This window comes from Hyperolius riggenbachi, chromosome 9, assembly GCF_040937935.1.
Source record: "Hyperolius riggenbachi isolate aHypRig1 chromosome 9, aHypRig1.pri, whole genome shotgun sequence".
Classification (NCBI taxonomy): Eukaryota; Metazoa; Chordata; class Amphibia; order Anura; family Hyperoliidae; genus Hyperolius; species Hyperolius riggenbachi.
In genome coordinates, this window is record NC_090654.1 from 249223803 (window position 1) to 249245171 (window position 21369).

A 21369-nucleotide genomic window follows, 5' to 3' on the forward strand; every position below is an offset into this window, starting at 1 on the left:
CAAGCACAACTCCTCGAAGTAGACATCCAAGAGGATGAAATAATAGATGCCATTGCCTCTTTTCCCTGCAATAAATCTCCCGGGCCAGATGGTATCCCGATTGAGATGTATAAAAGATATTCCCGAATTATTGCCCCTAAACTTAAGAATATCTACAACTCTGCTCTTAAAGATGGCTCCCTCCCTCCCTCATTTTACCAGGCCCACCTAATACTTATTCCTAAGCCGGAGAAAGATCCACTTGACTGCCAATCCTATAGACCAATCTCCCTATTAAATAATGATCTTAAGGTGTTAACCAAAATTATCACCCTGAGACTGAATAAGATCATTACAATACTCATAAGCCCTGATCAGACAGGCTTCATCCCTAATAAGACAACTGACATCAACCTCAGAAGGCTCTTCACCCACATACAGCTCAATCTCAACTCTCCAACCCCTAAGGCTCTGGCCTTTATTGATATCCAGAAGGCCTTTGATTCTGTAGAGTGGAATTACTTATGGGCCACTCTTGCCAGATTTGGATTCGGACAGAGACTAATCTCCTGGATCCAGACCATTTATAGATCCCCCTCCACCAATATAAAAATGGGCAATATCCTGTCAGATAAAATACTGCTACACAGGGGAACGCGGCAGGGATGCCCTCTCTCTCCGGCCCTCTTTGCCCTAGCAATGGAACCAATAGCAGCCTCTCTTAGACAATGCCCTAATATTTCGGGCTTCCGGGTTGGGGGGCTGGAGGAGAGGTTGTCCCTATATGCCGACGATCTTGTCATATACCTTGAAAACCCAGACAGATCCATCACTGGAGTTTTAGACATATTTGAAAAATTTCTCCCCTTTACAGGTCTTGGAGTCAACTGGAAGAAATCTAAACTCCTCCCACTTACAATAACACCCACCCTACCTTCCAACCTTGAGGTAGTCTCCCAAACCAAATACCTTGGCATTCAGATTACTAATAATATAGCTGACTTTTATACTCTCAACCTCCTCCCGCTAATTTCCCATGCCAAGGACTGTTTAAATAAATGGCAAACTCTCCCGCTATCCCTAATTGGGAAAATAAATCTAATTAAAATGAAAATACTACCCCGCCTGCTTTATGTCTTCAGAAACTGTCCTATCTGGATTCCTAAAAAGTTTTTTGCTCAGCTTAATTCTATTTTTCTTAGTTTTATATGGAGCAAAAAATCCCCCAGAATAAGCCTTAAAAAACTTCAGAGGCCGTGGACGGAGGGGGGGCTCGCCTTTCCCCACCTACAGAAATATTATATAGCCAGCATTCTTGTAACAGCCCACTGGTGGCTCTGCCCGGATGAATCCAATGCAGCAACGGTTTTAGAGGCCGCTCAGCTTGGCTCTTATGAAGCTCTATCCCAACTCCTCTACCGGGGTCTCCAAGCTCCATACCCTACATCTATTCCGATGAAAACAGTACTTAAAGCTTGGAACATAGTGCAGGCCTGGGACTCCCCCAACTCCAAACCCCTCTCACCCAGAACCCCCCTATGGAACAATCCTTCTCTTAAAAACTTCTACACTATTCCTGATCCCATTATTTGGATCTCCAAAGGTGTCAGCCTCATCTCCCATATTGTTTCTACCGGATCCCTCGTCACATTCGACCACCTGAAAGAAACATTCAATCTCCCCAACTCTCACTTCTTTAGGTTTCTACAAGTTCGACATGCCTTTCAGGCCCAGTTTGGCACATCCCCTCCACGCATCCGCTCATCGGAAATAGAAGATACTCTCACAAATACCAATCTGTCTAAGGCACTATCATCAATCTATAAGAACGTCATACTTATTACTGAGCCACATGTCTCAATTTTCAAGACTCCATGGATGGATATAACCCCGCATATTGATGATGAGGACTGGGAAGACGCTTGGATTATACCATTTCAACATCTAATAGCTACCAGAGACAGACTTATCCAATTCAAGATACTGCACAGAGCTTACTTAACGCCTGCCAGACTGGCCAAGTTGAGCGGGACACACGACAGCACTTGCTGGCGCTGCAACTCTTCACAAGCTGACTTTGCCCATATCTTCTGGAGCTGCCCCAAATTTGTGCCTGCATGGTTACAGGTATGCGATTTTGTCTCTCAAAAAATGGTGTTTACTGGGCCTGACCACCTCACTTGCACCAAGCAAAGCTTTAAGAACACTACTTGGTCTTACCCTCTTTTACTACAGGAAAGCAATAGCTCTAAACTGGAAAGCGGTGGAACACCCGACCTTACAACAGTGGAAATCACTTATAAATAACTCCCTACCTCTATACAAGGCTGCATATATAGCGAGAGGATGCCCACAAAAGTTCACCAAAATCTGGAAGCCGTGGATAGATAAGGTAGAATCTACCTGATTTACTGTGCTCGGATCCGTAACTTGGTACACCCTGAACAACCAAGATTAGATGGGCGGGGGGGTGGAATGGTGGGTTGGGGTGGGTGGGTGAGGGTAATGATGGTCTTCCTATGTGTTTGTACAGATGCCCTCTCGCCTGTGTGCGGAGAAGGGGCGTCTGAGTTTGTATGTTATGCATAAAAACAAATAAAAACAATTTAAAAAAAAAAAAAAAAACCTGGTGTGCCTTTAGTGCAGGGGCTTCTCATGGTCTTTCCCCCCCTCAACCCCCCCCCCCCCCCCCCCAAGCTGTCTCTGTCTAAACTACATTGCCCAGCTAAACTAACCCCAGATGCCAGTGCCCACTAGCTACACTACACCATCCCCTGCTGCCTACACTAAGCTACACTGTCCCCACAACCTACATTTTTCCCACAACATAAACTGTCGTCCAACATGTAATACATAATACTTGCAGGGGAGATCGGTCCAGGTGTCTCATCTGTGGTGGTGAACTGCTGTAGAGCTGAGCCTGCAGGAGCCATGTGGCCAGAGTGAGCGGTTGAGAGGCAGCCACGCAAGAAGATCTGTGCGTGGTTCAGGAGTAATAGTTGTGGAGCAGCTGTTGGAGTTTCTGCAGGAACAGCCCATCAGGAAGATTGGTGAAAGGCTAAGGAGTGACAGCGGTGGAGCAAGAGCTGCTGTAGGAACCACGTGGGCACCCCCCCCCCCAAATAGAGCGAGCGGGTGAGAGGCAGCCCATTAGGAAGCTTGGCGAGTGGAGCCGCTGCAGGAGCCACATGGTGAGCGCGTGAGCCATCCATGTCATGCTGGATGCACAGAAGGATGCAGGACTCTGAGCCCACAGCTGGATAAGTGAGGGCTTTCGCACTGTCCTGCACCTGCCTGCGGGGGACACCTGCCTGGCCACATTCGGACTATAAGACACAGGGGCTCCCCCCCCCCCCCCACACACTTTTGGGGGAGAAAAAGTGCAGCTTATAGTCCGAAAAATATGGTATACTTCCCTGTATCTGTGAGGTAACATACTGCAGCGACATTTACAATGAGACTTTAATGTTGCACTGTGAAAGTCGCATAGGGTTAACACTGCAGTGCGGTAACCTACGTTATATGACTTTATTAACACAGGAAAATATTGTCCCACTGTGAACCTAGCCTCACGCAACTGGCACTGTTTAAAAGGAAATAAATACGGCCGCTTCTATAGGCCTCACACCTCGGGTTCCCTTTAAAGTATTGAAGTAAACTTGAGGAGGGGGGATTTCTACTTACCTGGGGCTACCTCCAGCTCCTGTAGTTTGCCAGCTCTCAATGTCCTTCTGGTCAGATCCACTGTGCTTCTGTGAAGTTTGTGATCCACCTGGCTTGCAGGCCACTGGGCATGTGCTGTTCCAGGCCATGCACTTCCCCCATCAGGAGCATTCTGCGTATCAGAAAAACAAACATTGGCTGGCCTTTAGCATTCGGTGACAGTGAGGGTCCATCAGGACCAAGACAGTTATTTCTGCTGCAATCCAACCAGAGAAACATCTGGCTACACTACAAATCACTGGTATATCTGGCCAAGTAACCGTCACAAAGATTTGAGATGAACTTCTCAGTCTCGCAGTGGTCTTCCCTCACAGTTATGGAGCTTTGTTGATGTACAAATCAGCATTTTATGAACTCTCCCACTATGCACAGGCAGGTGCTGAGCACTGAAGAGACTTCTCAGCCCTGCCTTCTGGATGGCAAATAAGATCCTGTAATGCACAAACATGGAAACTGTACCTTCACAGTCACAACATGCGGCGTGGGGACAGTTGAGTTCCGTTTTCAAATCAAAAAGTCTCTGGTCCTAAACGGGCCAGAGACTGCTGGTCCGGAAGCATTTAAGATGGTATCTGCCTTTGGGAACAAAACAATGGATCTGGCCAGGAAGCTAACACTCTACCCTGTTGGTCATCCCAGCCCGTCTTTGCTAACATGAATGCGCTGGAAAGTCGTCTGAATAATTCACCAGAGCGCCATACTACCTGGGTTCTGGCACATGCCCTACTCCCAGGGGCGTAGGGGCCACGGTCGCAGCAGACCCCTAGGTGCCAGCTCGTCTTCCCTAGGTACTGCATGAGGGGCGCAACGGCACAGGAAACGGCGTCATCAAATACCACTTTTGCTGGGAGCCAGCGACACATGTACTACAAACTTCTTCCTGTCCTGCTTTCCAGCTCACAGTAACAGCGCCCCCTAGGGGGGTGCGGTTACTGTGAGATGGAACACAACAACAGGAAAAAGTAAGTAGATGGATCCCAGCAAAGGTAGTATTTGATGACTCCTCAGCCACTGCGCTGCATCCCCCCTCCGTCTGGCTACCTATACTGAGGCACATATCCCTGGCTATCTGCACTGAGGCACATATCCCTGGCTATCTGCACTGAGGCACATACCCCTGGCTATCTACACTGAGGCACATACCCCTGGCTATCTACACTGAGGCACATACCCCTGGCTATCTACACTGAGGCACATACCCCTGGCTATCTACACTGAAGCACATACCCCTGGCTATCTACACTGAGACACATACCCCTGGCTATCTACACTGAGGCACATACCCCTGGCTATCTACACTGAGGCACATACCCCTGGCTATCTACACTGAGGCACATACCCCTGGCTATCTACACTAAGGCACATACCCCTGGCTATCTACACTGAGGCACATACCCCTGGCTATCTACACCAGGTATGTCAAACCGGTCCTACGAGGGCCGAGATTCTCACACATTTTTGACACAGCTCAAATGAATTGATGGGTCTGAATCAGGAAAGGTGTGGTTCATCAGGTAGAACACATTCCTTTCTTTCTCAGTCCATCCTAAACACTGGCATGAATCTGGCCCTCCAGGCCTGGAGTTCGACACCTGTGATCTACACTAAGGCACATACCCCTGGCTATCTACACTAAGGCACATACCCCTGGCTATCTACACTAAGGCACATACCCCTGGCTATCTACACTAAGGCACATACCCCTGGCTATCTACACTAAGGCACATACCCCTGGCTATCTACACTAAGGCACATATCCCTGGCTATCTACACTGAGGCACATACCCCTGGCTATCTACACTAAGGCACATACCCCTGGCTATCTACACTAAGGCACATACCCCTGGCTATCTACACTGAGGCACATACTCCTGGCTATCTACACTGAGGCACATACCCCTGGCTATCTACACTGAGGCACATACCCCTGGCTATCTACACTGAGGCACATACCCCTGGCTATCTACACTGAGGCACATACCCCTGGCTATCTACACTGAGGCACATATCCCTGGCTATCTACACTGAGGCACATATCCCTGGCTATCTACACTGAGGCACATATCCCTGGGTACCTATACTGAGGCACCTATTCTTGGCTATCTATACTGAGGCACCTATTCCTGGCAACCAATACTGAGGCACCTATTTCTTGCTATCTATAATGTAAAACCTCCATAGACATCCAAACTGTTCACAGTGATGAGTTGCATTGTGTTCCATGTAAAAACAGAAATGCATTGGAGGGGCAGTGTGACACCTGCAATACATGCAAAGTATGCTTCACTGCAACTGTTAACGCATGTGTTATGCAATACCTACATGCTCTACATTATGCTCAACAGTCCTTTCGTACTGCACTTCTAATGTGCCAATATGAACGCACCATTAAAAAGTAATTGCATCATGTTAGTAATGTCATCATCTTGTCCAATGCAATGCATCACTGTGAACATAGCCTTAAAGTGTAACAGACAAGGGGGGGGGGGGGGAATAGTTTTATACATACCTGGGGCTTCCTCCAGCCCCCTCCACACAGATCGCTCCTTCACTGTAGTCCAAAGCCTCATAGATCGCCCGGTAGCAGCCCTGTTCTCCACAGCCAGTCTGGTGTACTGTGCATGCCCGGGTGTGCGCATCCGCCCCACTTTCCCCTCGTCTCAGGGTCACTCTAAAAGGGAAAGTTCAGGATAAAAAAATAAAAATCTACGCGCGCGCGTGCGTGCGTGTGTGTGTATGTATGTGAAAGTATTCGGCCCCCTTGAAGTTTTCCACATTTTGTCATATTACTGCCACAAACTTGAATCAATTTTATTGGAATTCCACATGAAAGACCAACACAAAGTGGTGTACACGTGAGAAGTGGAACGAAAATCACACGTGATTCCAAACATTTTTTACAAATAAATAACTGCAAAGTGGTGTGTGCATAATTATTCGGCCCCCGTTGACCTGAGTGCAGTCAGTTGCCTATAGACATTGCCTGATGAGTGCTGATGACTAAATAGAGTGCACCTGTGTGTAATCTAATGTCAGTACAAATACAGCTACTCTGTGAGGGCCTCAGAGGTTGTCTAAGAGAATATTGGGAGCAACCACACAGTGAAGTCCAAACAACACACCAGACAGGTCAGGGATCAAGTTATTGAGAAATTTAAAGCAGGCTTAGGCTACAAAAAGATTTCCAAAGCCTTGAACATCCCAAGGAGCACTGTTCAAGCGATCATTCAGAAATGGAAGGAGTATGGCACAACTGTAAACCTACCAAGACAAGGCCATCCACCTAAACTCACAGGCCGAACAAGGAGAGCGCTGATCAGAAATGCAGTCAAGAGGCCCATGGTGACTCTGGACGAGCTGCAGATATCTACAGCTCAGGTGGGAGACTCTGTCCATAGGACAACTATTAGTCATGCACTGTACAAAGTTGGCCTTTATGGAAGAGTGGCAAGAAGAAAGGCATTGTTAACAGAAAGCATAAGAAGTCCCATTTGCAGTTTGCCACAAGCCAAGTGGGGGACACAGCAACCATGTGGAAGAAGGTGCTCTGGTCAGATGAGACCAAAATGGAACTTTTTGGCCAAAATGCAAAACGCTATGTGTGGCGGAAAACTAACACTGCACATCACTCTGAACACACCATCCCCACTGTCAAATATGGTGGTGGCAGCATCATGCTCAGGGGGTGCATCTCTTCAGCAGGGACAGGGAAGCTGGTCAGAATTGATGGGAAGATGGATGGAGCCAAATAAAGGGCAAACTTGGAAGAAAACCTCTTGGAGACTGCAAAAGACTTGAGACTGGGGTGGAGGTTCACCTTCCAGCAGGACAATGACCCTAAACATAAAGCCAGGGCAACAATGGAATGGTTTAAAACAAAACATATCTATGTGTTAGAATGGCCCAGTCAATGTCCAGATCTAAATCCAATCGAGAATCTGTGGCAAGATCTGAAAACTGCAGTTCACAAACGCTGTCCATCTAATCTGACTGAGCTGGAGCTGTTTTGCAAAGAAGAATGGGCAAGGATTTAAGTCTCTAGATGTTCAAAGCTAGTAGAGACATACCCTAAAAGATTGGCAGCTGTAATTGCAGCAAAAGGTGGTTCTACAAAGTATTGACTCAGGGGGCCGAATAATTACGCACACCCCACTTTGCAGTTATTTATTTGTAAAAAATGTTTGGAATGATGTATGATTTTCGATCCACTTCTCACATGTACACAACTTTGTATTGGTCTTTCACGTGGAATTCCAATAAAATTGATGCATGTTTGTGGCAGTAATGTGACAAAATGTGGAAAACTTCAAGGGGGCCGAATACTTTTGCAACCCACTGTATATAAAGGGCGCATTTCTCTTTGTTTTGCTTACATTTTAAAAATTTGATCTTCCTCCAGTTTAAAAATTTGTTCCGCCCCCTGCCCCGATGACGTCACGACATATGATCGCTGCTCCTCTACTGTGATTGGCCACCGGGTCCCCAGAAGAAGAGTGGGGGACATTGGGGATCCTGGTGACTGAAAAGGACGCCGATAGCCGCGGGGAGGATCTGAGGGACATGCGGTGACATGGGGATGGGGATGAGGAAGAGGAGGCGGGTAGACGTGGGGAGAAGCCTGGCTGCCGGGTCCCCGGAATCAGAGCAAATCAGATAGATGGGGAGGGGGTGGGGAGCCTGGGTCCCGCTGTGCAGCGCTGAGTGCGCAGGACCCAGAAACAAAGCGCATGTGCAGTTTTTAGGTAGCCCGACCTGAGCACAGGCTTACCGCTCTCAGGTCAGGATTACCGCCAGGGGGGTTAAGCAAAGTTTTTTGAAATGGTCTCCCATGCAGACAGATTCACGCTAGACTAGTCTTCAGCAGCGGCCACAGCTGAGTTTAAGCTAGCGAGTATACAAAGGTTTAGATCTTTTTTCAATAGCATCCATCTGTGCCGTATAATGAACATACTCCCTCCCTGCATGGTCTCTGTGAGCAAAATTATCCCTGAGAAAAGGAAGATATTTCCCACTGATGTTACTATACCACAATAACAGTGGCTGGCACTGATGCTTTGAAGTGCTGGGTCCCTGGTTAGAATCCCAGCCAGGAAACTTTCCGCACAGTTTGTATGTTCTCTCTGCGTCTGTGTGGGTTTCCTCTGGGCACTCTGGTTTCCTCCCACATCCTAAAAACATACAGATAAGTTAATTAGCTTCCCCCTAAATTGTCCCTAGACCACCAATACCTACATAACACGATACATACGTAGACATATAGTGCGGTTTCTAACCTTTTTGTCACTCCATAATCAACGAATGCATCGCCTTGACCACGTAATGGAACGGAGCATCGCATTTGGAAAACTGATGCACGGATCAGTTTTTACACGGATCAGTTTTCCCATCGGTGCCAGTGTGAACCCGGCCTAAGAGTGTCAGAAAGGAAATAAATACTTAAAGGACAACTGAGGTGACATCTTACATGATGAAATATATATGTATGTATAGTGCCAAATACACAAATAACTAGGCTGTTCCTTTTTTCTTTCTCTGCCTGGAAGAGCTGAAAATCACGTATGTAAGTGACTGTTTCTGTCTAGGTTGGGACAAGGTTGGACTGGGTCAGACTATAGCATAACCCTCACTGATTAGTAATTACAGCCATAAAACACTTTCCTGTCAGTAAATGGCTTCTAAAAGCAGGAAATAGATAAAAAGGGTTAACAATTCATAGATTTGAGCTCTAGCATACTTCAATGAAGGGATCATTGAGCAGAGACAAACAAGCAGTCAAAAGCTAAAATCTAGATTTAACCTCCTTGGCCGTAACACCGTACTACACACGGGGTACCCGCCGGAGGCTCACATGGCCCCAGGAATTATTATTTTTTTTTTTTTATGGTGGCATACGCTTTAGTTAGCGGTTCTCTAGCTAAGCGTATGCATACAGTTGCTCCGGTCCCCTGCGATCGCCCGCAATAGCTTCCTGTATACATACCCCCCAGCGTGCCCACGCTGGCGCAGCCGCCCAATCGGCTCCAGGCTTCGTGATGACGGCGATCGGCATTGCGGGTGACATGAAGTCATCTCCGATCTTTGCCACAGCAACGCCGGAAGCCGATCGGGAAACTGCGCTTTGAGGGATCGAGGCGAAGTATGTATGGCCGGCGGCCATGGGGGGACTGGAGCAGCTTTTTACATACGCTTAGCTAGCGAAATGCTAGCTAAAGCGTTTCAAAAAATTGTGGGGGGCAAAAAACCTCCCGGCGGACGCAGCCTCAGAAACTGCGTACCGCCAAGGGGGTTAAATATAAAACTGTGGGATATCACAAAAAAAAAAAAAGTCATTTTTAGGAGAACTAGGATAGATACAATTATTTTTCTCTTCAGTTTATTTTCACCTTGGATGTCCTTTAAGAGGGAAAAATAGGCACCCTTTAGAGGCTTCCTATGTCGTCCTTACTACACCTGCCACTCTGTCCGGGACCTTCCAGCTGATTGGGTCCACACTCCTCTTCAAGCGCGAGTGAAGCCCTACTGCACCTGTGATGGCATTGCCATGCCTGCGGTTGTACAGAAGTGGTTCTGGATTTCCGTGCAGGCGTGCCCTTACTGGCAGAGGAGCAGTACAGCTACGCTCATGCTTGAAGACGATTGTTGCCCTGTTCAGATGTCCACCAAGCTCATGTCTGAAATGACTGGGGAACCTTAAGCAGCGATGGGGGACCAGAGGCCCCTGGGGGAAGCCTGTATAGAATCCAGAGGCTTCCCTCTTCTTAGGCAAGTGCGGCATGTTAATTCTTTCTTATTCGAAAGTGCTGATTTGAAAACAAAGCTTGCATTTGTTCTCAGTGTTTCCTATATACATGGGTGGCCCCAGTGGGGAAGAAGGGATTTCTGGGGTCACCAGTGTTCTCCCCAGAATTTTTTTCCAGCCGGGTTGCATGAAAAATTTGCCGAGTGGCATGAAAAAGTAGCCGGGTGGGGCGAGATGAGAGAATGAAGGCCCGGTGCTTCTGTGTGCAACTCCGCTTACAGAATAGGAGGTGGTGAGCCCGTGGCAGCCGGGTGCTCACCAAAACTAGCCGAATGGAGCACCCGGCTAAAAGAACCTGAGGAGAACACTGGGTCACAGAATATTATTGATAAGCAAGCAGCTTATCAATCTCATGCCACCATGTATAGCCCCAGAAATCTCCTCTTTTCCCGCAGCACCCATGTACATAGGAGAAAAACACTTAGAAATCTGAAAGCTATATTTCATTTATTTTCACTGTCACTCTCCCACTCATGTGACGTCCCATATCACTGTCACCTCACCTGTCCCCACACTGGGTTCCTGGTAATGCTGCTGCTTTGTCCTCCAGTGTGTGTCAAGGCTTTAGAGGAGGAGGGGTGGGGAAGAGCAGTGTTGGCTGCTCTATTGGCCGGGAGAGGAGGAGGGGGCATGTATGGAGGCGGAGGCACTCGCAAGCACGTGCAGGAGGGGGGTGCGTGTTGAGCACTGCTGTCAGCCCGGAACTCAGTAAATAAACAAAATAACAGTGAACCAATGGCGGTCACAGCAGTAGCGTTGGGCAGCCGCAGCTTTTTCCCCGCACGACGCTCCAAGCGGCCGCCTGTACTGAATGGTGGGTGAAACAGCCCTGTAGACATGACTATGGCAGGGATTAGTTTGTGAGACACTCTGAGGGACAGGTAAGTGACAAGACAAAATACTCTGAACAGCACAGCAGAAAATGTTGGCGCTATATAAATACTAATTAATAATATTCTAAGCTGCCCATAGATGTGTCGATTGTTAATGAATTTCCACTCAATTCAATTACACTGGTCTAATATGCAAACATGCATTGTTCCAACATATCTGCTCAATTTGCTTGCCATGCATTCTGACCACTTTACCAAATGACAGTCTGATGATCGGCCACGTTGGAAAAGGTCAGTGAAAGGGAACAGTGGCGGATTGATGACCCCACAGTATTGCACTACATTGCACCACATGCACAGTATACCTACCCACTCACCCCTCCAATATGTATACACTTGCACTGTAAGCACTTGACAGGCAGCCTATTGCACCAACGTGCGGGGATCACGTCCCATAAGGGCCGCTGGACCCGACGGGACTCAAGGCGGGATGAGTGGAGCACCCATTATGTGAATAGAGCGCGCGTAACTTACCAGTGCACACTATGTAGCACTTCTGGGTGCACAACTCGCGCTGCACACATTAAAGAAAAGCAGCGCAGCTTAATGAATCAACCCCTTTATTCATCATCACGCCGTTAAAGGTTACACTTGCATGCCACACGCGCTGCTGGCAATGTAGCGTTTACTCGTAAATTACTCACACGATAGTGCAGCACCGCGACACTTGAATACCGCAACCACTACTTTGTTAAGTGACGTAGTAGCAATTGTGCTAGTCAAGTGTTGCGGTGCTGTAATAGTGCGCGTAATTAACAAGTGCACAGATCTTAAGAGCACATGCTACACTGCGGCAGCACAAGTAGCGTGCAAGTGTAACATTTACCACGTGATCCAAAGTGCGATAAAGAATAATGAATCACCCCCTTATCTGTAGCTTCAAATAAAAATAATTACCCCAGTATGCATCTACTTAGTCTATCTTATATCCACTTTCGACGACCTGCTTTTTTTTGGCCAACATTGGAGCTGTGATTTTGCTGGTGATGTCAGCACTGTGTGCAGAACAGGGAGAATTCGCAACATAGTCATCCAAGCCTGTGATTTGAAATAGCACAAACAGTAACAATTTCTCTTATTACTTTTCTCCTGTACAAGTGAGTCATTTTTCCAGTCTAGAAAAATATACACAAAAATAATCACTTAGATAAATATAGTTATAAAGCTCAATCACCATGATAGCCCCCCTGCCCTCAACAGGCACAGGCAAGTGACTGCTGCCTTGCCTTTGGACCACGCTCAAAGTGGTGCCTTGCAGTTTAACAGCCGCTTTGTAACACCACTCACCACACTGCACCACCAATGTGAAGATCACAGTGCGGCGGGAGAGTTTCAGTGTAACAGGTTGCGGCTTGGTAGTGCGTTACCACTAAACACATGTATTAACAGTCAAAGTGAAGCATACTTTTCATTGACTGTGTGCTTCACTTCTTGCTGCTGGATGTTTTGCTGGTGTGTGTGGCAGCTGAGACGGCTCCTTTGTATTAGAGATGGAGAACAAAAGGCCGCAGTCTGCGAGGGCCGATCCGTCTGCAGGAAGGATGAGTGCCAGATAAAGTCATGGCAGCTATTGTGACGCACGTGTGCTGGTGGGCTGCACATGCACCGCCGAGGATGACTAAATGATTCACTGTACCGGACGCACCGTGAGCATAACATACAGCGCCGCTGTCCTGATCTGTTGCGTTGCTGCTGTCACAGGGAATGCAATAGCCACTGTGAACATGGCCTTAGGCTCTCCCTAACTACTCTCTGCTCTAAAAGATACACACAACAGCATAATAACCATTGAACAAAAAACATTTCTTTGTTACAGCTGATACAAATCCTAAAATAAATCTGCAGCTCCTACTTCCTGATTCATGGAAGCAGACATATTGTTTACAGCCTGTACTTTCAAATAGGCTCATCTGCCATAGGCAGTCATGTGACACAGGGGAGAGATCAAATTACAACTAGTGAATAGACATAAATGAAGGGGAATTACACAGGCTAAACTCTTAATACATACAGGGTGCATTTCTGTTATGTTTCCTTGTGTCCTGTGCAAGAGTTCAGATCCACTTTAAGGAGCACCTGAAGTGTGCTTAACATTAAAGGGGAACTGAAGAGTGAGGTATATGGAGGCTGTCATGTTTATTTCCTTTTACGCAATACCAGTTGCCTGGCAGCCCTGCTGATCCTCTGCCTCTAATACTATTAACCATAGCCCCTGAACAAGCATTCAGCAGATCAGGTGTTTCAGACTTTAAAGTCAGATCTGACAAGACTAGCTGCATGCTTGTTTCTGGTTTTATTCAGATACTACTGCAGAGAAATAGACCAGCAGGGCTGCCAGGCAACTGGTATTGATTAAAAGGAAATAAACATGACAGCCTCCATATAGCTCTCTCTTCAGTTCCCCTTTAAAAAGTGATGTAATTCATGTGTAATAATACAAAAAGAAAAAAATGGAATTGAAAAATGTATGATGTGCTTCTAAACGCGGTCTTTGTCGTTCCCCCGCTGCCCATTCAAGAGCAAGGAAGTTTTTTGTTTTTTTTTAACCACCCTGGCGTTCTGATAAGATCGCCAGGGAGGCTGCGGGAGGGTTTTTTTTAAATTAAAAAAAAACTATTTCATGCAGCCAACTGAAAGTTGGCTGCATGAAAGCCCACTAGAGGGCGCTCCGGAGGCGTTCTTCCGATCGCCTCCGGCGCCCATAATAAACAAGGAAGGCCGCAATGAGCTTCCATGTCCCCCTGGGGTGCTCTAGAACGTCTACATTCAGCTCTTCCATGTCCCCCTGGGGTGCTCTAGATCGGCTACATTCAGTGCTTCCATGTCCCCCTGGGGTGCTCTAGATCGTCTACATTCAGTGCTTCCATGTCCCCCTGGGGTGCTCTAGATCGGCTACATTCAGCGCTTCCATGTCCCCCTGGGGTGCTCTAGATCGGCTACATTCAGCGCTTCCGTGTCCCCCTGGGGTGCTCTAGATCGGCTACATTCAGCGCTTCCGTGTCCCCCTGGGGTGCTCTAGATCGGCTACATTCAGCGCTTCCATGTCCCCCTGGGGTGCTCTAGATCGGCTACATTCAGTGCTTCCATGTCCCCCTGGGGTGCTCTAGATCGTCTACATTCAGTGCTTCCATGTCCCCCTGGGGTGCTCTAGATTGGCTACATTCAGCGCTTTCATGTCCCCCTGGGGTGCTCTAGAGGTGACAACATACACCTGTGCTCCTGTCGTTCTGCTCGGTTGCAGAAAAGCATTCGGCATCAGCTAAATGAAAAGCAGGTAGAAGACCGTGTGAACTGACCCTTCAATCTCTTTTCTATAGGTGACTGAACTATTTTACACGTATATTATGTACATCAGCATACACATCCATACAGAGCACTGCAGCATACACAGCACTGTACATCAACATACACAGCCCAGCAGCAAACACAGCCATACACAGCACACCAAGTTGCATGTAATTCCTCATCTCCATGTAGCTGTTCCTTCAGCAATAATACAATAAGTGCAGTGAGACTACTAGTGGTGACAGGCTGGAACTAGGGCTTCATATTCCAATTCGCAATAGGGCCGTGGTCATGTGGATTGCATGAGCCATCCTCAGCGGTACAGGAGCGCCCACCAGCACACGTGAGTCAGCCTGGCGCCCACCAGCACACGTGAGTCAGCCTGGCGCCCACCAGCACACGTGAGTCAGCCTGGCGCCCACCTTCCTGCAGACGGAGCGGCGGAGACAGACGTGCGGAATTTCCCTCCGCATCCCCGACAGCCAGCCCCAGGCACTCTCAGCTACGCCACCCACCAGCTACGCCACCCACCCAGCGGCAAACCATCCAGGAACAAGTTCAACCGAGCGGCTGTCCAATCAATAATCCCAGCTACAGCCCAGAGCTCCCCCTAGCGGCTGGTAAGAGAAATGACAATGTAGAGATAGAGTGTATGCAATGTAAATAGAAACACAAAAGTTTGCTTTCCTAAAACAGAAAGAATTTGCGATAATTCAGGTTGGAGTGAGCTCGAGATGTCTCCCAGGCACCACTGCTAAATATATGCAATGTAAATAGATGTCTGTGATTATAAATTAGTTTATAGTGTTACCAGGGCACCATAATTTTCCCCTCAGAACTTAGGGGAGGTGCTCTCGCCCTGTCACATGTCCCCCTCTATGTACTGCACCCCCATCCTCCACAGCTGTGTGCAGCAATAACACGGGCAGTTCAGAGAGGCTGCAGGTGGGTACAGGGCTACAGGCTGGGACTAGGGATTTATTTGTCTATTAGCACTAGCATAGTACATGGTAAGTATAGTACAGTAATAGCAGAAGGGCCGAGGTCACGTGTCACTGCATGAGCCATCCTCAGCGGTACACTAGCGCCCCACCTGCAGCACATCACCTGCTATGACGTCATCCTGACGCTCGAGCTTCCAGCACAGCAGACGGTGCGGCGGGGACAGACCTGCGGCCTTTCGCTCCACATCCCCCAATACCCAGGAGCCGTCTCAGCTGCCACACCCACCGGTAAACATCCCGGCAACAAGAGGCTGTGCAGTCAGTAATGCCAGCTGCAGCTCGGACCTTCCCCCTAGCGGCTGGTAACAGAATGTAGTACTGTAGAGTGAATGTAATGTAAATAGATGTCCGTGAATATAAATTAGTTTCTAGTATTACCAGGGCAACGGTGTAATGACAAATATTGCATCCTATAATATTTTGCCACTTCAATGGACTGTGCTACACTGCGCATGCGCGCCTTATTATGTGCAACCACACCGGGGTCAGGAACATCACTGGGAGAATGTCACACTGAGTTCTGTGACGCTGGAAATACATATCGGGGAGACAGCGGAGTGATCGGATATTGTGACTCTTATTTCTGCATGATGGGAATCCCGTACATGAGGCTGCTCAGCACACAGGAATAGGGCGGCTGCATACAGAGCTGCACCGCAACAGGGGCGCCGCAGCCAGTGTCCCGTACATGATGAGGCTGCTCAGCACACAGAAATAGGGAGGCTGCATACAGAGCTGCACCGCAACAGGGGCGCCGCAGCCAGTGTAACTAAAGTGCTGCACATACTATAAGGGGGCCAGGGCTGGGCCGAGGCATAGGCTGGAGAGGCTCCAGCCTCAGGGCGCAGTGTAGAAGGGGTCGCACAATTCATTCAGCTGTCATTCCTAATTGTGTTTGAAACAGAAAGAAATAAGAAAAGGGGATACATAGCAGTGACTGCTGGCCAGATAACTAGATATTAAGGTGTTGGGGAGGTTGTGGGCCCTGGGGCACCTCTTAGTCTAAGAGCAATCAGTGTGTGACGGCTGGGGTGGGAGGGATGGAAGGGCACACTTTGGTGTCTCTGCCTTGGGTGCTGGAGGACCTTGTCCCGCCTCTGAAGGGGGCCATCAGGAAAACGTGAGTTGTTTTTATGTTACTTGTTCACTGCTATAGAATTAATAAAGATTGTTCAGTGCTGCAAACATGATCCATTTATTTCCCTTCTTTTTAGCAATACTATGGGCTCTATATAAGTCATTATTATTAATGATAATGTAGGACACACTACACTATTAACTATATTATTTATTGACATACTGTTTAATGTTATTTGAGGTTGGTTGGCGGCCATCTACAACTAAACTCCGCCCCCAGTGCCAGGGAAGCTCCGCCCCCACGAGCAGTAAGCACTTGCCTGTGTGTAACCCCGCCCATATAACCACCGAAAACTCCGCCCCAGTCTCCGGGAAGCTCCGCCCCCAGGAGCACGTGCCTGTGTGTGACACTGAGGGGGTCCCAGGCACTACCAGCAGTAGGGCAACACATTACAGCCGTGTGAAGGGTAAGCTGTGTCACGTGGGAGCAGCTGTGTCTATGCCCCGCCCCCCTTGGCCTTTGCTGAGTAGAAGGGTCATAGGACATGAAATATAAAAGCGGATGCAGCCCTGGAGCGCACTCTGACGGGGGTGTCACACACAGGCACGTGCAAGTGGGGGCGGAGCTTCCCGGGGACTGGGGCGGAGTTTTGCGTGGTTATATGGGCGGGGCTTAGCGCCTGGAATCCCCCCAGTGTCACACACAGGCACGTGTTCGTGGGGGCGGAGCTTCCCGTGATCTTGGGGCGGAGTTCACGTGGTAATAGAGGCGGGGCTTAGCGCTGGTCGGGGGCGGAAAGTCCCAGCTACCTTTCAAAAATATTTAATATAATCTTAGATTAGGTTATATTGTGGGATGTATTACTAAAAGGACTTTGGCCAGGGGAGTGGGGGGCGGAGTTTCGTGCCGTTTTCGGGCGGAGCTTACTGACCATTCGGGGCGGAGCTTCGCGCTGGTCACAGCGGCCTTTTAAATACATGTAATGTAACATTAGGTAATAAGATGAAGCAATGTTATGGCATTGTATATGGTATTATGGTGTATATTGCAGTACTGTGGCTGGGGGAGCTGGTGGCACGCCCCCATCACGTCACATGCACGAGGCAGCCACATGACATCATGTCAGTGTAGAGATGGGAAGTTCGGATCTTTTCAATGATCCGGATGATTCGAATCGGATCATTGAAGAGATCCGGATCTTTGATCCGAATCTCGGATCATTTTACTACCGGAAGCATTCGGGGGTGAAATGAACAGCAGGACAGGTCTGTGGACAGGAGAAGGGGAGGGAGTGGACACACAGAGAAGGGGAGAAGATGGACAGAGGGCAGGGAGTGGACAGAGGAGGGAGGAGGGACGAGCAGAGAGCAGAAATGTTTGCACGTAATACCCACATGCTGCAATCATAATTTACATATATTTCACCTATATGTTCATCTGTACACTTTGAAAGAAAAGGTCGCACAGTGAAAGAAAGCATTCCCAGAAGATAAGTGCAGCTGTTTAGTGCCCAGTGCAGGAGGATTATATTGCCTTTCAATCACAGTGTCTGCAAAGTTACTGAGCTGTGCTGTGCTGAGCCAAAAGCTTCCCATGTGATCACTGTGCAGCACTACGGAACAGCCAGCCTATAATGGGCAGCACGTTATAGCCAGTATGTGTGCTCTACACATATCTGGCAGTGGCACCCATGTCCCCTCTCTCTCATCTATCTGTCTCCCTGCAAGGCTGCCTCCCATCCAACAGAGCGATCTCTGCTTCCAGGACCCCGCTGCCCGCTAAGAGGGGGCGTGTCGCTCCTGGCCCCGCCCCTTTTGCGATCCGAATCGTTCATTTTGATGATTCGGATGATCGACTCATAAAATAGATTCGGATCAAAGATCCGAATCGTTCATGATCCGGACAACACTATGTCAGTGCTGCTGCTGCCCTCCCGCGGACACACTAGCTGCGGACAGAGAAGGAGCTGCACAGGTGGAGAAGACATCTCTGAGCAGCAGAAGGGAGCTGCCTAGCAACCAGCAGCATCACAGGAGCAGCCCGGAGCCCGTATGTCAGCCGAGAGGACGGCATTAGCTGTGCCGGAGCGCCCCCTGCTGGCCGGGATCAGGAACATCACTGGGAGAATGTCACACTGAGTTCTGTGACGCTGGAAATACATATCGGGGACTGAGACAGCGGAGTGAGCGGATATTGTGACTCTCAGGGCCGGATTTGTACTTTTTACCGCCCAAGGCCAATTATACCGTCTGTATGGTTGTTATCTCCGTGTGCCCCAATGAGAATTCTACTTACATCATTGGATGTCACAGACAATAACTATTTCAGTAATACGCATATAAATTATAAGTTATATTTTCCTTAAGAACTTTTATGTTATGTTTGCCATCTTGTTAGTGATGGACCCATTGTGCCACCATGTGAGTTAGGCTGAAGTGTACCTGCAGGAAAGAGCTTACAGGTCTTGCAGGGAAGACACAAGTACAGGACAGAGAGTTCAAAGGTTAAAGCTGTCCTTGTAGATAGGGATGGCTGCATGGAAAGGCTTTACTGTCCCTCACTGAGCCGCCCCTAAATTTCTGGTGCCCTAGGCCATGGCCTATGTGGCCTTGCCAGAAATCCGGCCCTGGTGACTCTTATTTCTGCATGATGGGAATCCCGTACATGAGGCTGCTCAGCACACAGGAATAGGGAGGCTGCATACAGAGCTGCACAGCAACAGGGGCGCCGCTACCAGTGTAACTAAAGTGCTGCCTGCACATACTATAAGGGGGTCATCAGGAAAACGTGAGTTGTTTTTATGTTACTTGTTCACTGTTATGGAATTAATAAAGATTGTTCAGTGCTGAAAACATATTCCCTTTATTTTCCTTCTTTTTAGCAATACTATGGCTCTATATAACTCATAATTATTGATAATATGGGACATACTATTAACAATTTTATTTAGTGACATACTGCTTAATTATTTGAGGTTGGTTATGTGGCTATCTGCAATTAAACTCCGCCCCAAGTCCCCGGGATGCCCCGCCCCCACATGAAGTGGGTCCCAGACCTACCTGTCACTAGTGAACAAGTTCTACTTTATTTAACCTGTGTGCCATCCAGCCACCTGGAGCCTTACAGGTTCCTCACTGTCCTCTTGTTGCACTCAGTGGATGAGCTGTGGGACTCAGATGTGTTTATATGGTGATTTTTAAATCTTTCATGTAAGAGGTCTCTGGTACACTTTAAACTTTTATTTGTAGACATGCTGGCTAATTGTGGTATATTGGGTCACACAGCCTCATTCATTTGAGTTTTGGGGACATCCTGCCGCCTAATTATGCCATTAGGAGTCATGTTGCTGAATTATGTTATTTATGGTCATGGCATTGCAAATGTTTATTTTGGGTGAGTTTAATCATGTGATTTGGAGGACATCAGGGGTGTAGCAATAGGGATTGCAGAGGTAGCGACCGCATCGGGGCCCTTGGGCCAGAGGGACCCCGAAGGGCCCTCCCTCAACTGCAATATTAGCTCTCTATTGGTCCCGTGCGCATAATAATCACTTCTATAGATACTTTCAATAGTAGTAATCATTAACAAACTGTTTCCCATCACCCTCTTGCACCTCTGACACTGTAGTTGCCATTGGCAGGTTTTGGTGTGCTGTATCAATTGTTATGTAAAGAGTGCTTGGGGGGCCCCATTGTCAAACTTGCATCGGGGCCCACAGCTCCTTAGCTACGCCACTGGAGGATATACTGATGTTATTCAGGGGACGTGCTACCTGTTATTTGAGGAAGATTATTATTATTGACTTATAAAGTGCCAGTATATTCCATAGTCTGTGCTGCCTAAGGGCTGGTTCACACTAAGACTTGCAGTGCATTACATTCTAATATAGTTTTTTATGCTGCAGCTTACATACCTACATGACTGGTGCTAAAGCTATAATGTACCAAGTCACCTTATTTTGCTTGTTATGCGATAAATATAAAGTTCTGTTACGTTTAACTGGTTCGGGATCACTGCTACAAGTGCAGCATGTGCTGCTAATTGAAAAGGGGAGGAGGGAAGACGAGCGGCATTTGAGCGAGCAAAATCCTGAAGCATGAGAACAAAAGGAAATAGATCGCTAAACAATGTGTAACAAACAAGAGTACTGTCGTGTACCATGGGGAATCGCTAAATGGCATAATTCACCAACTGTGCATGTAAAAGATACTTGGCTGTGAGGATCTTAGCTGCGCTAGAATTACCGTCTTAGCTGCATTTTTCTAGCATGTTTGAAACTTTAAAGAGCAGGAATTTTGTGAGTTCCTTTGATTTTTATTGAGAGAGTGTTAAGGTTGATTGTTGTGTATAAATCCTTACTATAGCTGTACTTTATTCTGCTATTTCTATGGTTTAGCAGGATGACCTCTCTGTACAACTGTGGCTATCATTCATGAAAGTGCTGTCGGTATGGAGAATCAGTGCGGGAAAACACCGCTGGCGGTGTTTTAGACTTCTGGCTGCTGATTCATAAAAAAGTATTCAGGTGCGGTAGCAGTGCGGAGATTCCCCGAACTTGGCTGGCGGTAGGCAGGCGGTAGGCTGGCGGAGACACGGAAGCTGCCGAGT

The 21369-nt window shown here is 47.9% G+C and overlaps 1 long non-coding RNA gene across 4 annotated transcripts in view; it reads right to left on the reverse strand.

The window, feature by feature from the left end:
- The window catches only part of LOC137532002 (uncharacterized), a 29782-nt gene extending 13789 nt beyond the window's left edge, over positions 1-15993 (reverse strand). For 2 of the 4 annotated variants that reach the window (XR_011023836.1, XR_011023839.1), the window contains exons 1-4: positions 12292-12426; positions 8976-9110; positions 8729-8870; positions 3664-3814 (exon numbers count right to left, since the gene is read on the reverse strand). This is a non-coding gene — a long non-coding RNA (uncharacterized lncRNA). Of the gene's footprint in view, positions 1-3663; positions 3815-8728; positions 8871-8975; positions 9111-12291; positions 12427-12799; positions 13524-15786 lie in introns of those variants that run through there. The other 2 variants (XR_011023837.1, XR_011023838.1) reach the window with 2 other exon arrangements.
- Positions 15994-21369: the final 5376 nt, after the last annotated feature.